General features: G+C 38.4%; 1 protein-coding gene across 2 annotated transcripts in view; it reads right to left on the bottom strand.

Moving 5' to 3' along the window:
- The window catches only part of gfra1a (gdnf family receptor alpha 1a), an 84,011-nt gene that overhangs the window by 49,764 nt on the left and 16,599 nt on the right, over window positions 1-17,648 (bottom strand). The window lies entirely within an intron of this gene.

Raw genomic sequence — 17,648 nt, 5'->3', positions numbered from 1 at the left:
AAAAAAAATTCTGCATTTTGTCAGTGTTTTTGTACTAATTTTCATCATTTAAACAAGATAAATTTACTTGACAAACAAAAAATGGTTAAGATATTAAGATGTGTATTTTGAAATAAGCTTATTGTTCTTAGCATTTTTCCTGTTTTAAGCTCATGACTTTTACCAAATTGTTAGACTCTCTGGTTAGACTGCTTGAGTGGAGCTGATGAGGGTAAATGTTGGCAGGTGTGGATGATTGTGAAGTGTGTGCACTGCAGGTGTGAGCCAGGAGGGATTATGGGAAATGTAGTGCGGAGGCGACCAATGACGGTGAAGTGACTGGACTGGTGACTGAAGATCATGCCAACTGAGGTGACAACTGGTGAATGAGGAATGAGACAGAATTTTTGTCACATTTCAACTAAAAAATATTTTAAATGTAAAAAAAAAAAAAAAACTTTTTTAACTTGTTTAGTTACAAAAATCTCTCTCAAAATAATGATACCACGGTAAAAATATATTCAGGTACATCATCACTGAAGAAAAAAAGACACCAAGACCTTAATGTGACCTACAAGCATAACATCTAAATGATTGATGAATGAGCCGTCATATAATGATGTGGCTATGAAGACTCCTGTTTCTGGTTAACAACATGTTATTAATCTTTCCCCCTGCTGAGCAGATATCACAAGGTTATTAGCTGAGTGCCCTTTCATGGACAACCCCAAAAAAGGTGTTGCAGATGCACATTAACAGTTATGACAGCCTATAGTCGGTTCATTTGGGCACATTTAACACCATACAACATTACCTGAACATATCTACTTAAAGCATTTTATCACTACCAAACAACATATGCAAATAATATGGAAATGAATTCAAAGGCATAACTCCACCAACATGGTAAATGTGGATGTATGAAATGAACATGCTGAAGTGTAAATATATGTTTGTCTGGGGATGTGTGCTACAAAATCCACACATGCAATTACTATTTTTTTTATTGTGTGGTTCAGGTATACCCTATATTATGGGGACAAAGGGAAAAATGTTGCCACAAAGATGGCAATATCCAAAATACGTTTCCTTGTGGGGACATTTTTTTGTTCCCATGAGGAAAACAGCTTATAAATAATTAGGGCTGTCACTTTTGTGAAAAAATCCTTTTCGATTTTTGAGACATAAGTGTTTATTGAATCGATTGTTAAATCGATTTTCCATGTCTAAAGACGTTTCCATTTTAAACGCCAAATATGGGCAAATCCACGGACAACTAACAGGCATTAGGATGAACGTAAAGAGGGCGCTTGAGACGCGCACAAGCAATATTCCTGTTGATTTATTGCCGTGAAGTTTCGTGCACAATGACAAACAGGAGTGCAACATTCTCGAAAAACAATAAGAAGAGTGGACTGCCATAACATCAATGAAAAACATTACTGCAGTCTTCAACATGCCTGTGTTTACAGTTAGAAATGTCAAACAAATTTCGCCTACGTAGGCGATTGTTGACCGTAGCCCGAATCTGTATCTGTATGTATGAGACTGTCTGAATACTGGCAGAATTCACATTTTTGTAGTAAAAAGAGACACATTATGCAGAAGTTTAGTTTGCTGTTATGTGTGTTTGTCAGAGTTGCTGTGTGACGCGCGTTCGCTGCGGGCGTATCGTGACGAGCTGGACACGTTCCGAGAAAAGACCATTAAAATCGATTCCCTATTTTCGTGTCCGAAACTTGTCTTGGTTGGTCCGATCGATTGTGCAATCGATTTTCGAACGTAAAGTGACAGCCCTATAAATAATACAGAATAATGTTTTTTGAAAATGTAAAAATGCAGAAAGTTTTCTGTGATGAGAAGGGTTAGGGGATAGAATATACAGTTTGTACAAAATAAAAATCATTATGTCTATGGATTGTGATTGTGTGTCTGTGTGTGTGTGTGTGTGTGTGTGTGTGATTGTGTGTGCATAGGTGCGTGCGCACGCAACATCAAAAGTCTATAATTCTGCATCTGTTGCTTGTGTAAAGCTCTCATTAAAGCCATGCCCATTGGGAGATCAATCTTTGTTGCCCTATTGATCGGCATCTAGATGCAAGGCGGCTGAATGGCAGTGAGGGATTTCTGTGACTTACAATCCTTATGATGTGCAAAGTGTGAGTGCATGTTTCTGAGTGAAAACAAAACTGCAAGACAGAATGCAAACTGATTGGATAGTTAAAATAATTCTCTCAACAACTTATCTCCTTCTAATTTCAAACAACAAATCTCTCAGCAGACCCATGGTCTCGCTATCTCACAGTTGCTGATAGGCTTTCAACATTCATCTCACCACCTAAATCTGCAAGGAAAAGAGACCCAGATGACATTTTCCCACCAGTAAGCCACCATGTCCTCGCATTGTCCTGAATTGTTCCTTCAAATAAGCACATAGATTGTGATGTTGCTGGTGTCTCATAGGCTGCGTTTACACTTGGCATTATTATGCTATCACCGTGATCCGATCAAGCAGATCGGATCATAAGCCAATCAGGACACGGTGCGTTTACACCTGTCCACATCAAGTGGCTTCTGTATCTGTATAACAGATTGGATTTCGCATTCCCGCGGAAAAAAAAGTCGACCTGAAGTGGTGGGTTTTCTTTTAAAAACAGTTTTCAGTCAGGGTACATTTTACAAATCTCTCAAAATGAGGAGGATGAAGAGGCTGTAATAATGTTGATAGATGCCGTAATGGAAACGGTACAGAGAAACGTATGGGTCTGAGAACATTGCCAGCTGTGGTGGGAAAAAAGCGCGTTCTTTACAGAAACTGAATGGTTCTGCAACTTTTGGGTGAGAACTGCGAAGGCAAACATTTCAGTATATTTGGGATGTACTTCACACTCGACTGTATCGCAAAACCACGCAGCTACGTGCAGCAATTCCTGAAGTGAGGAGGGGGAATAATGACAGTGGGCGGGGTTTTGTGTGACGTCCACCTGTGAATGCAGACACAATGGCTAGACTTTTCAATGTGTATGTGGACAACATCCGGATATAGGTCGCATTAATGCCAAGTGTAAACGCAGCCATAGAGTGGAATACTCAAATGTGTTCAGCTGCAGCAACATACAAAACAGGCGGACATAAAAAAGGTATTATAAATGCACAAAAACAACCAGACTATACACATTCAACGTTTGTAGTTAGAATATTTTTTTATGTTTTTAAAAGAAGTATTTTATGGTCATCAAGGCTGCATTAATTTAATAAAAAATAAAGTAAAAACAGTAATACTGTGAATTATCATTGCAATTTAAAATGTAAATGATTAAGTTATGTATATTACAGTGGACGGACTGTGGCTGATACATGGGCTCACTGACACTGAGATTACAATTACATTCATTCACAATCAAAATTTAGACAATTCAGGAAACCGATTTCAATATTTGTATAAAGCAGTTCATTTATGGAGCTAGAATTGTCTCTTTATTACATGCGAGAAAATAAATGATCTGAGAGAGAGAAAAAAGTTTGAGAGAAAAAGTTATCACACTGATAGCAAAAAAGCATTTCATGAGAGAAAAAAGAATATTTGAGAGAAAAAGTTTTCATACCAATAGCAAAAAATTATAATGTTTGAGACTAAAAAAAGTTTTGAGAGAAAGTATTTTCTCATAGAAGATAAAAAAAGATACATTTGAATTTTTTTTTATTATTTCTGAGAAAAAAAATCTCTCTCAAAATACTTTGAAAAAAACTCTCAAATATATATTTTTTTGCTATCAGTGTGAAAACATTATCTCTAAAAAAAAAGTGTTTCTCTCAAAACGCTTTTCTTTGCTCTCGATGCAATTTCTTGCTCTCGTGTCAGATTTTGCTTTAACTGTGAAAATTGTGTCATGGGCGGGGCCACGTTCCTATTGGCCAGTCGGGTGAGCATCATCTTGTCTTGGGAGTCGAACCCCTAGGAGTCGAACTGAATCATTATATGTTCGGTTCACCGGCATAGATGCCGCCTCTGCCTTAGTTGAGCACGGACACTCCAATGTTTGTGTAAGATGATGACACACACAACTAGATGGGTAGCTGGCTGAGCAAGTTCAGCAGTGCTCTTCAGGTGCTTTGAGGCTAGCAAGTGCAAAGGTAGAAACTAGCTCACTACTCATTAAATAAGGAGTGAAACTATCTAAATCAAAGCATTTGTTTGGCATTTGATTTAAAAATAGTATAAACCAGGCGAGTTTGCAAGTTTACCTTGCATGATGGCTAAGTAGCGATTAGCTTTAGCCTACTAGCGATTAGAAAGCTAATAATATAATACACATTCATTCTTGAATATGAGTGCTATTTTTTAATGTTTAATCTTCAGTGATGCTGAACTTGCTAAGCCAGCTACCCATCGAGTTGTGTGTGTAGGGCTGTAGTCAAGACTACCTTTGTTGAGTCCAAGACCAGGACTAGTAGAGTCCAAGTCAAGACCAAGTCCAAAGAGGTTCGAGTCCGAGTCAAGACCGAGTCCAGGACAGGACAGGAAAAAAAGTCTTATGCATGACATTATCAAGACAATCATTTTGGGTTAATATTTGTTGATCTAAAAGCAAAAACAGTGTCACAACACCCAGGATTTTTAAGTATAGATATTCTCCTTGATATCATATAATCTAGTGTTAGAACTAGGGTTGGGTATCGAGAACCGGTTCCATTTTAGAACCCGTAACAAATTTCCAAAAACCGGGTATTCGATAAGACGCACGCATTACGATTCCTCTTATCGATTCCTGACTATCCGTTATTTCAAATGTAGGCGCGCGGCAAGCACGTTCATAATAGAAGCGACATGGGCCCTGTAGCGCGACGAGCATACGGTGCGTGGCGCTCGTTTTTGCAGGCGCGCCTATGCCTCGGCGAGATGAGAACATCTCAATTTTCAGAATGGCGCAAGCGGTGCGCAGGTCAAGTGACAAAAAACAACCGACCTTTCTGTAACATCAAAAGCTCGGGTGAACAGCTGATCATAGCTGAACAGGGCGGGTTTTTATTTCTCATCTCCATATATCTAGTAGCCTAGTAAATGGTTGGTTGCATAGCAACGACAGACGCCATGGGAGCGCAAGCGCTTGTGGAAAGAAGGAGAAAGCGGCGCGGCCGTGCTTTTCCATGCATTTTTAGACGCGATATGTGAACGGTCCCTAATTCAGGAATCTATGTGGCTTAAAATCATTTTTGTTTTGTTTAAAATGGAGATCACGATTACATGCATCAGACAACTACTCAGAATAACATGTTTAGTCTATTTTTTTTTTTAAATAGTTTGAATAATTAATTCAAACACTAATTAATTCAGTGTCTCATAAATACTTTTTTAATGAATGAATGATTCAAAATGATTTTTTTCTCCCTCCAAAAAATATTGGAATCGGAAACAAGAATCGATAAGAACCGGATTCGATAAGCAGAATCGGAATCGCTAAAAATAAAACGATACCCAACCCTAGTTAGAACTGATATACAAACACTAACCCACTACTATTACCACTGCTAGGTACTAGTACTGAGCATTTGAGCAACTAAATGACAATAAGCTTCACTCGGAAGCTCTGAAGCTTCACTTCAAACCGGACTCGAGTACTACAGCCCTCATCATCTTACCCAAACATTGGAGTGTCCGTGCTCAACTAAGGCAGAGGCGACATCTATGCCGGTGAACCGAACATATAATGATTCATTTCGACTCCTAGGGGTTCGACTCCCAAGACAAGACGATGCTCACCCGACTGGCCAATAGGAACGTGGCCCCGCCCATGACACAATTTTCACAGTGAAAGCAAAATCTGACACGAGAGCAAGAAATTGCATCGAGAGCAAAGAAAAGCGTTTTGAGAGAAAATGTTTTCACACTGATAGCAAAAATATATATTTGAGAGTTTTTTTCAAAGTATTTTGAGAGCGATTTTTTTTCTCCGAAATAATTTAAAAACTTTCAAATGTATATTTTTTTATGTTCTATGAGAAAATACTTTCTCTCAAAACTTTTTTTAGTCTCAAATATTATTATTTTTTGCTATTGGTATGAAAACTTTTTCTCTCAAATATTCTTTTTTCTCTCATGAAATGCTTTTTTGCTATCAGTGTGATAACTTTTTCTCTCGAACTTTTTTTTTTCTCTCAGATCATTTATTTTCTCGCATGTAATAAAGAGACAATTCTAGCTCCATATTCATTAGGCTATACTATTTTGTAGTCATGGCACGACATTTGTGATGGTACAGTGAGTGTTGTGCACCAGCCTGAGAGTGTTTTTTTTTGTGAGTTAAGCCAACAGCAGATGGTGAATGGACACATGACCCACCATCCTCATTCAACCAGCACTGGTTCAGAGGGAAGAACAGGTGCGTCGCCTGATACAGTCCCCCCTGAAACCTGAACTCGTCCTTTCATTCCCCCTCTCTCATTCACATGGCCTGTCTGCTGCTATGCTTCACGGCAGACTTTTCCAATTAGTCTCACCCGTGTAACCCTGGTGTCACTTGAGATGGCATATGGACCATTGTACTTATAAAACTCAATCTGACATGAGACACTGCACTGAATCAAATCCCAGTTGTGGCAAAATCATTTAAGCCCTGAATAGATGGAAAAATGACACGGACATAGATGAACATGAGAATGCGTCAATCAATTAGTGACCAAGTAATTCCATTCTTTTATCAGCCCTACAAAAAAAATATGACCTATGCAAGTGTGAATTCTGTTCTGTACCAACTACCTCAGGGTGGACTAAATGCCGCTAAGTGTAAAAAACTGTAATTTGCACTACTGTCGCTTCAAAATAAATTGAAAGAAACCTAGAATTAGGGATTTGTTGCTTTTTCATGTTGTACTGAACTTGTATTGAACTGTGAGCCCAAAACCGAGGTGCGTACCAAACCGTGACTTCTGTGTACCGTTACAAACCTAACACACACACACACACACACACACACACGCACACACACACACACACACACACACACACACACACACACACACACACACACACACACACACACACACACACACACGTTGAAAAGTTGAAAAGTTACACACGTTGCACAGGAATAAAATTTTAAAATAAATAAAAATAGAAAAAAAAGCTATTTAAAATTGTAGTAATATTTTACATTTTACATACAGTTTTTACTCTATTTTTATCAAATAAATGCTGCCTTACTCTGCATAAGAGACTTCTTTCAAATCCATAAAATCACACAACCCCAAACTGACTATTTATCACAAATCTGAAATATCATACAGCGGTAGTATGCCATTTTCTATCTTTCTATCCCCCCCCCCCCAGCTATACAAATTGTCTATGCATTCAAAATTCAGAAAATGGCATAAATAAATAAATAAATACATAATTTGTGTTTCTATGGTGCTTTTTCATGCAAACCACATTAGGCCTTAAAACAGCTTAAAACTTCTGCACCTTAAGTGTCAAATTATGGTTAGGATTTTAAATCATGTTAGTATTAGTAATAGTATTATAAAAGTTTATATAATATTAGCTAAGACATCTAACCTGTTACACATGCACACCTTCAGTTTCCAAAAACTTTCAAAGAAATTACCATGCAAAACACAATAGAACATCCACAGAGATGTTCTCATAAAAGGGAAGTGAGGGGTAAAATCAGTAATAACAACAGAGTTATTAAGCCACCAGGCTGGCATTTCCCATTATGGATATTAAACTGTGCTTCTGCTGCACTTAACCTGCTGGGGCATTTCTAAGTCATCACTACTATTTCAGACCCGCTTTCTCCCATGCACTCCGTTCTTTGTATGTAAATCTGAAACTCAAGCACAGAGTCTGGTGCGTCTCTCTCATAAGCAGCCCAGTAAATCCCTCCTCATCACACTGTGGGGATTTGGCCTGTAATACAGCTGCCGTGACTCACCTACCGCGAAGAGGGAAGGAGAATTAAAGGAGGAACCCAAGTAAAACCACGCTTTCAAGTTTGTTCTTTCCTTCACTCTTTTCTCCAGTCTCGTTGATGGGTCAACAGTGACTTTCAGGTGGTCGAAAGAAGGGTGAGTGGACGTAGTCAGTACTACAGTACAAGCCTAAAGCTGCTGCTTGGGGCAATCATTTCCCACAGGGATCTGTTTGAGGAAAATTGCTCTGCCCGTCATTTAGTCAGCAGAGCGGTATGGCGGAGAGGCAAGCACGCAGTGTGTGTGATTATAGAAAACGCAAACAGCTGCACAGGCAGCTTTAGGACCCACAACGCACAGAGCACTGAGCACTCTGACATACCCTGCGTCCCAATGTACATTCTATCCATCCTAATTTGTACTGTATGAGAGATTCAAATAAATGTGTCGCAAAGCATAGTGCTGTATGGTGAAGAGAGTATGCCAAAACTACGCGGATTGTCAACTGATTCTGGTAGATTTTGAAGTATGGATGCATGCACACTCTACCGGCTATTATGCGCACAACCCATTGTGCTTTGGATGAGGATTCGGCCCAGAACTACAAACATGGCAGATGTTTGTGAGACCAGTGGTTAAGCAGAGACGCCCTGAAAGGGGTTTAAGTGATTAATAATCGATATGTAACCTGATGAAAAATATACATTTGTTTATATTATCTGTGTCATATTTCATCTGTAACAACATTGTAAACAATGAGATGAGTTGTCTTTTCCAAAGTTATTGTTAACTAAAACTATTAAAATTTGTTTTCGTTAACTGAAATAAAATTGGAATAAAATAAAATATCATTATTAGACGAAAAACTAGAAAATTAGAAATGCTAACTGAAAAAGTAAGTTGAAGTTGAAGTAGAAATTAAAACTAAAAACAACAATTCCAAGAGGGTCTAAATACTAAAACTAAAATTAAAGTGAACTGAAAATATTAAAGCGGATTCAAAATATCAATAAACAACAAAAGTATATAAATGATACTAAAACAACACTTTTTTTCCACTCGATATGATAGTATGTTGAGGAGCGTAAATGAAATGAAATGTGGAGTGTGCATATGAGGATGATATCTGTGACAAGATCACAGGCCAGTTTACAGTGCTATGACGCACGTAACTATGCGACAAAACGGTGCGTGGTTTCAAGATGGAATTGATGTGGGAGTATATCCCAAAGCTTGCCTACCCTTCTGCTACAAAAGTATGTACTTTATCTTCACAAAAATAGAGCAAAGTATAAGTAGGCAAATATTAGGATGTAGCAAGATATACTTAAAGGGACAGTTAACCCAAAAAATTTAGAAAAAAAATCTCCATATCCTTGTTATATATCCTTGTCAGGGTTATGTTTGTTTTTGATCTGTTTCCCTGTGTTGTTTTACATGTTCCTTTGTTCAGTTTCCAACCTTTGTTAAGTTTCCATGGTTACCGTCATTAGTTCATTGGTTTCAGCTGTGTGTCATTTATTAGCTTGTTTCAGTTTATTTAAGCCTCACCTTTGCCTTCACTCTTTATCCAGTCTGTTATGCTGAGGTGTTTGCACTGCCTGTTTGCTTGCTTTTTGATTAATTAAACTTATTAATCTCTTTTCTGAGAACCTGAGTCTTCTGTCTTCAGCTATTCCTTTAAGCCTAACACCTGCCGCATCTCAGATATACTCACATAAATTCACACACTGCAGGCTTTCTATATGCTTATGATGAAGAAACACACAACCACATGTATAGATGTACCCCAGACAGGTCCTATTACTGCCCTCTTCCTCTATACATACTCTATCAGTTTCCCTTGTTCTTTCACTACCTCTCTCATGCGCCTGACTTCTCAGGTTTCAGTGAATCAGATCTGGTGAATAATGTATAAGGTACAAGCTGTGAAAACCTGGACAGCACTGCAGGCAGCGACAAAATGAAAGTTTAGAGCAGACAGACGGTATTCTGTGCAGTATCCACCAACAGACACTGGTATCTTCATCAGCTCTGCTTTGCTTAAAGGGACCTGTCATAAAAATAAAAATAAAAAATAAAAAAAACATTTAAAAAGTGAAATGAATTGCTCAGTGCCTGTTTGTAGAAATTATGCCATTAAGGGTAGAATAACACCACTGAAGGAAACTGCTAGGGGAAAAATGGTGCTTTAAAAATAGGCAGACATTTTCTTGTGCTTAAAGTCAAGAAGATTGCCAAATTACAAGTTAGCAGGCTGGGATAAAAGAAAAAATGATAAAACTTTGATTTATTTCACATTAGCACAATGGAGAGGTTGGCATGAGCTGTTGAAAAGCTGTCCGAGAGGTATGCCACAAAACATTGCTTTCTGTAAGGTTTAGTCAGTGGTTGGAGATTTGATTCATTCTAGTGACTTACATTTTTTAAATCCGTTCGCTAAAAAGATTAGTTGAAATTTGTTCAGTGCAGGTTACATTATTTATGCCAGTAGGTGATGGCAAAGTTTTTTTGAGTAAATCTTTACACTCGGTCTACACTCAACAGCTGGTTACTAGGGAATACCCATGCACTGTAAACATTATGCCGAATGAACAGACCGTTTTGGAGCAGACGTGACAGTTCTAATAGAAAGATTCGGGAGGATTCTCGTATGAATAGATTTTATTTTGTAAAATGATTTTACAGACAAAATAAATAAGTAAACCCTCGATAAGCTCCGTCTCAAAGTTCTTTGGCATAGGCCAAGCTGGTAGGTCCTGCCTGATGATAGAGGCAGGGGCGGAGCCTACCCCCGGACGAGTGGACGGGAGCCATCCTGGTGGTGGTGGGGAGGATGGAGGGGAACTTTGCTACGACACATACAGGCAGCAAAATAGGAGGGTAAGATCAGTCTTTTTATATTTGATGTCAAGCTGTGATTGGCTGCGCGAGATTATAAATTAATGACGTGGCAGTGGAGTCTTTCTGGTAGAACTTACGCTTACGCTTTCATTTCCGTCACTTGCAGCTGCATGCGCATTGTGGTGGAAGAAAAACAGTGGTAACAAGTGAAGGAAAATGGGCAAAATCCATGGAATAAGACAAAAAATGTCTTGTGCCTTTTTGGATGTCAGAATCAGAAAACAAAAAAGATAGTCTCCATTTTTAGCGAATACCATTGTTGAAGATGCCCTTTGATGCTAAATTCAGACATTTCTGTTTGCAAGCCACAGACTGGACTGATGAAACCTGCAACGTTTAGTCTACTATTAAAGCATGAATATGATAATATTCATACTCATAAAGCATATACAGTGCTATGCATAAGTTTAGGCACCCATGCTAAAGTTGACTAAAAAAAGGAATAAAAAATCATCTTTTGGAAATTGAACTTAATGCCTTAATTTAAAAAATTAGGAAAAATCCAACCTTTAAGGACACCAATTTTCTTTGTGAATGAATAATGTATTGTAAATAAATAAATGTTCTTCCTTAAAATACAGGGTGCATAAGTCTGGGCACCCCTATGTTAAATTCCCATAGAGGCAGGCAGATTTTTATTTTTAAAGGCCAGTTACTTCATGGATCCAGGATACTATGCATCCTGATAAAGTTCCCTTGGCGTTTGGAATTAAAATAGCCCCACATCATCACATAGCCTTCACCATACCTAGAGATTGGCATGGTTTTATTTCAGTTAGCCTAATAGCTGGTTTGATTTGCATTGAGAGATGATCTTATGGAAAGTACTCCATGCCAATCTCTAGGTATGGTGAAGGCTATGTGATGATGTGGGGCTATTTTAATTCCAAAGGCCAAGGGAACTTTATCAGGATGCATAGTATCCTGGATCCATGAAGTAACTGGTCTTTAAAAATAAAAATCTGCCTGCCTCTATGGGAATTTAACATAGGGGTGTCCAAACTTATGCACCCTGTATTTTAAGGAAGAACATTTATTTATTTACGATACATTATTCATTCACAAAGAAAATTGGTGTCCTTAAAGGTTGGAAGTTCAATTTCCAAAAGATGATTTTTTTTATTCCTCTTTTTAGTCAACTTTAGCATGGGTGTCTAAACTTATGCATAGCACTGTACATAATATTCACATGTGCAGTTCATAGGGGATATAATTTATTAGCCATAATTAGAAATAATATTTAAACCTGTAACATTTTACATAGATAACATTTAAACATGTATTTGGGGGGGTGGGGGGACTTCATTAGTGGAGTCAAGTAGGGAACAGTGAATGAGGGTATATGATGCAATTTCAGATACAACTATTGATTCATTATGTGAAGAGGGCATTCAATAAGTCCAATCAATGAAATGCTTCTTCACAGTTCGCACTTAAAGTCCGCGTGAACCGGAAGTTGCAAACGACTTTTCTCCAGTGTTGCGACGCATTTCCCAGTGAAACGGAATATTGAACAGAGGGCAGGGTTTTACTCTAATGCTCCTCCTCTCCATCTCTGCTCATAACAGACTAACGGTTTGAGGGGAGTGGTTAAGCGTTGCCCAAACCAATTCCTCAAACCTACGTCATCAGAGAAGGTCCTCCAATGCAGAGGGGAGGGACATTTTCAGATTTTGATTAAAGATTATGAAGCCAAAACATTTTTTTGTGTGGATTGACTCATAGACTGTAAAAAAAGATGGACGACGCCCCTTCGCTCTCTTCCATTGATGAGAACTGAAGCCGCCAGAGTCCCGATATGGCGCTGACATATTGGAACTTGAGTCTGCGCAGTAGCGATCTCGGGACCAGACCTGCGCAGTAGTGAGCAGGAAGTAAAGCCGCAGAATCAACGCTCCGCCCTCACCCTCGCAGAATACACTCAGGGAGAGTGGATTCTGCACACTTTTTAAAAAATTGATTGCAGTACGACAAGAGGCTTGTTAAAATAATGTAAATACAATCTCCTCAGTCCTCCGAAGATCCCGAAAAAAATGTCCGTTGGTGCTTCAGTGACTACTTCGCTCGGAGAACCTGTCAATCACAGCTGTCAATCATGACGTTACACCACCGCATCACGTAACTAACTAAAAAACAACTTATTTTTGAAACAGACACTTGAACTTGCATCAGCGTGATAAAAACGACAGCAAGTGAAAGAAACCACCTTTAGAAAAAAGATATTTGAAGTATAATTTAATTGTTTAGTTGGTCTCGCGTCCCGTTGAATAACATGGGGAGGCGGGGCTTATGACCTATACTAGGACCAGTCACCGGGGGGCGATCGAGACGTTTTGGCTTCACTTTTCAGGGCTTGTGCGGCACGCTTGGGATTGACTTGCATGGATGAATTGTTCACCACAAAACGATCAATTTAGGCAAACAAAGTAAATATGGTCAATTTTGATTTCATGAGGACTTTAAAGGCTACAGTCTTTGAAGGCAGTAAAGCAGATGAGGGCATCAAAATGAAGAAACTTGAATGAACAAATAATATGAGTGAAGTGTATACCTTGTAATCAATCACGTCAACGTGTGATTGTCAACGAGTGGATCTCTGAACTGGTGTGAGTGAGTGGAGGCGGGGCTAATTTGCATATTCATAGAACCGCATATACTAAATAAGGCAAGGGTGTAGAGTTACATTCAAGCTATTTTAAGGCATGAATATTTTTTTCAAGGAAAAAGCATTTAAATATGTAATTTTGACGATTAAAGGTGAGTTTTAAGGGATACAATTATTGACTATGGGGGACTTAAAAAAAATTGTTTCAAAAACAGCACTAAATGACATCATATCTGCTTCCCTACACCAATGTATGAAAAATCAATCAATATCTGTGTAGTAGAAACTACAAAGTCATTAAATATGAGCAAAATTTAACAACACTTTTTCTGTGACAACCTCCCTATGACGTTTTTTCCAGACAATGCTCATTTTAAAGGGGTCATACAATGGTACATGCACTTTTACTGCAACTTAAGTTGATTGTACTGAAATGTGTGTTGGTAGCGCCTGTACACAACCATCATAAAATTATAAAAATCCATCCAGTGTTCTTTTTTTAATCTTATTACATGTTTTCCCCTCCCTCAAATCAAGCCGTTCGACCGTGTGATGTCACACGGTCGGACGCCCCCCCACGATTGTTGATTGACAGCAGCGTTTCAACACAGACCCGCCCTCGCTCGTGAGTGAGCTGTCAATCATAGTCTGCGCGTCATTGTTGATATGCTGGAGCACTGTCTATGAGCAGAATGGCGTCTAAGCGATTGTGGTGTGGTGTTCTGTTCTTGGGTGTAATAACGAACACAGCAGTCATTTTGATGTTCCTAAATCCGAACCGCTGAAGACGCAGTGGCTGAGTTTTGTTTTGAGCAAAGCTCATTATCATTTAAAGACACATGCACTTAAACAGCGTGCTGAAAACAGAGCTGTTTTTGACCAGGTAAAATTAGTGTTTTCTTACAATACTAATGAGAATTTTTAATTAAAGTATATTACAAACTTTTAATTTAGACCCTAAAGAATCATATTAGCTTGTACAAAAATGGCATTATATGACCCCTTTAAGAGTAATGGCTTTTATTCAGATCCACAGTCCTGTTTAGCCAACACAGTCATTTAATTTGAAAGAAAATAGATGATTGTGATAACAGACAACAAGCATCTAGAAAAAAGAGAATAATACTTGGCTGGTAAATTCTTGGCTAAAACCCGGCACTTTGTAACGAGTGGCAGTGAGACTGCTCTCTAAAGCTCACACCATACTTCTATTACCCCTCGTCTATTGCCCTGTAGGCCAGCTGCCATGCCAGCTTGGATCCAGTTAATGCTCTAAAACGGGAAAATAATTTCAAGGTCTCCGGGAATAGCTAGCGCTTTTCAGCCTTTTTATATTTATTTATTTTATCCAGAGTCACCTGTCGAGTGGCTGTGATTATGTATGCATGACTGGGCCTGGCCCATGCAAATCCTCCAGGCTCTTTCGCAGAGAGCTCGCTGACCTGCTTCCTGTTTTCATCCCTCCTCTTAATACTGACGCAAACGGCCAGGAACTAAATCAACAGCACATGAAAGGCGCGGAGCGTGGTGGAGAGGGGCCACATGGCTAAACAATCCCCTCCCCAGTCCGTTGTAAACAGCTTGGAATCTTCACGCAGAGCTGAGCACATTCACCAATGCCTCAACAGCACTGTCTGTTATGCAAATGAGCTGGATTTAATTTCTATTCCACTGTTCTCAATAAAATTATTAATATTACCCAGCCCGGTCTGTGTGTTTACTTGGCCCATGTTTGGAGGCTCTGAATGCTAATATATTTGGCTATATATTTAAAATATTGATATACAGTGTAGCACACTTCAAAAAAACTACAGTGAGGATCATACAGCTGTCTGAGGAAATATATTTTAAAAGCAGAAGGGAAGGATGGGAATGAATTATCAATAGTGATGATAAATACTTCAAACTACGATTTCAAAATCAACCAGTCGGTGGGTTGCCTCAACTACTAGTCGGCTAATTGTCTTAAAGTGTCATTTTTTTCTCATTATTTATTTTACCCATAAAGCAACAAATAATATTTAAAGGAACACTCCACCGTTTTTTTAAATAGGGCTTATTCACTTTCTTTCCTACATTTAGATAGGTGGGCAAATGCATTTTTGTCTCAGTGCATGCATTGTTTTAGTTTGACAGGGTCGGCGCTAGCTTAGCTTAGCACAATGAATGGAATCCTTTGTTGCCAGCTAGCATGTCCTGAGTAAAAGTGATATAAAAAATTAAAAAACCCACCTAATTACTTCTTGTGGCCTGCGTATTCACAAGAACAAATAGTGATGCAGATTAACACTAGGCGATTTCCTATGCAGATATTGACTTATATATTAAGGACTATATTAGGGGGAAGCACAGGCGAAGCACTGCTACTTGGGCGTGATATCTCTGGGCGATATATCTATATAGTCCGAAGTCAATATCTGCATAGGAAATCGCCTAGTGTTAATCTGCATCACTATTTGTACTTGTTGTGAATACGCAGGCCACAAGAAGTAATTAGGTGGGTTATTTAAATTTTTTATATCACTTTTACTCAGGACATGCTAGCTGGCAACAAAGGATTCCATTCATTATGCTAAGCTAAGCTAGCGCCGACCCTGTCAAACTAAAACAATGCATGCACTGAGACAAAAATGCATTTGCCCACCTATCTAAATGTAGGAAAGAAGGTGAATAAGCCCTATTTCAAAAAACGGTGGAGTGTTCCTTTAATAAACAATTTACAATTAATTATTTGATTAACATTTTTAAATAAAATAATGCAAATCAATTTTACATTGAGCCTCATGGGTCCAAAAATGACATCACCTGATCAGCCAAATGCTATTTTCTTTACTTTACCTCTGTAATCCTACCATATTCGGACAATTTCATTAACAGAATAAAGAAATCATGACAATATCATTGGTTACTGAACTATTTTTAACTTGACACCATACAAATGCAAGATGCTCAGAAAACATTTCACGATGCACTGGCCAATGACAATCATTGACGTGTATGGCTGTTTCAGTGTTTTTTTAAAGACACAATGCCTCTGACAGGGTTTTATCATGCAAACAACTGAAGCACATCATGCTCATGCATAAATATCATAATTTTTTATCCCCTAAGAAAGAAGACCTCATCAATTTCTGTTCAGTGACTCATGGGTTAGTTGACTCCATGTTAAATATGAAATAGCTCATCTGACATATTTCCATGTCTGTGCCCTGACAATTACGATGCAGAAAAGATCTGAGAGGAAAACTTGATATACGTGTGTATGTGTGTGTGTGTGTATTCCTGTATGCATCCATGTTTCTCTGAGGTGTTCCCTGTTGCATACGGCATACTAATTTAAGTCTTCCATTCATATTCATTTTGTACAGAAAACTGCTATTCCAGACAAAATCTGAATAATGCTCCATATTCAAGTTCTCTTGTCACTGTTCTGTTGGTTTAACATCAAACCCATGAATTGCCATTTACATATTTGCTGTTTTATAACCTTTTGAGTTCAGAGCATGCCAATAACATACCATTGCGGCAATCGGAAAGCAGCATCTGAGGCCCAGGGAATGAGCGCCACTTGTTCAGCAGTACAAGAGGGAAATTGTCTCCCTCTGCGGCACACACAATATTGCAGGTGCTTAAATTATTCATCATGTACGAACGCGGGGGTCTCACTCAGAGCCCAAACTCCAGCCTCTTAATCTGTACTTTATATTCCATTTTATATTTTACAGCTTTGTTTACTCCGAAAGGGAGATAAAGAGCTTTTCTTTCCTAAGACGTCTAGCTATGTTCTTACTTTTGACAACAAAGAAAACAGTTCTGTGTAATTTTCATATATCACTATGTAACATTTTCCGTCAATTGCCTTCACCTTGCTGGCAAACAAGGTTAAAAATTGCACACATTTGTTTTTTAGTAATTGTGATACAAACGAATGCCAAATCCCAGTTGCTTGCACAACTACTAATTTTTAACAGTTAACTAGTCATCTAGAAAACTAATTGACTAGCTGACTAGTTGATTGTTTGCTTTATGCAAATGATTCACCATATGCCATCTAGCTTTCTTTGCTGTTTCTGGCAAGCTTTGCTGATGGAGAGGGTTTGAGTGGAGATGAAGAATGTCAGTGCAAAAAGCTCATATTTTCATTGTTTGCATTGAAAATGAAAAGTCATACATAGCAAAAAAGTAATGTTCCTCTTGTATTATAGTTTCTGTCAACATTTAGGCAACGTTTGACTTGGTTCAAGGCAGTTCA

This window comes from Scardinius erythrophthalmus, assembly GCF_964197995.2.
Source record: "Scardinius erythrophthalmus genome assembly, chromosome: 21".
Taxonomy (NCBI): Eukaryota; Metazoa; Chordata; class Actinopteri; order Cypriniformes; family Leuciscidae; genus Scardinius; species Scardinius erythrophthalmus.
This window is presented reverse-complemented; position numbering and strand designations above follow the sequence as displayed.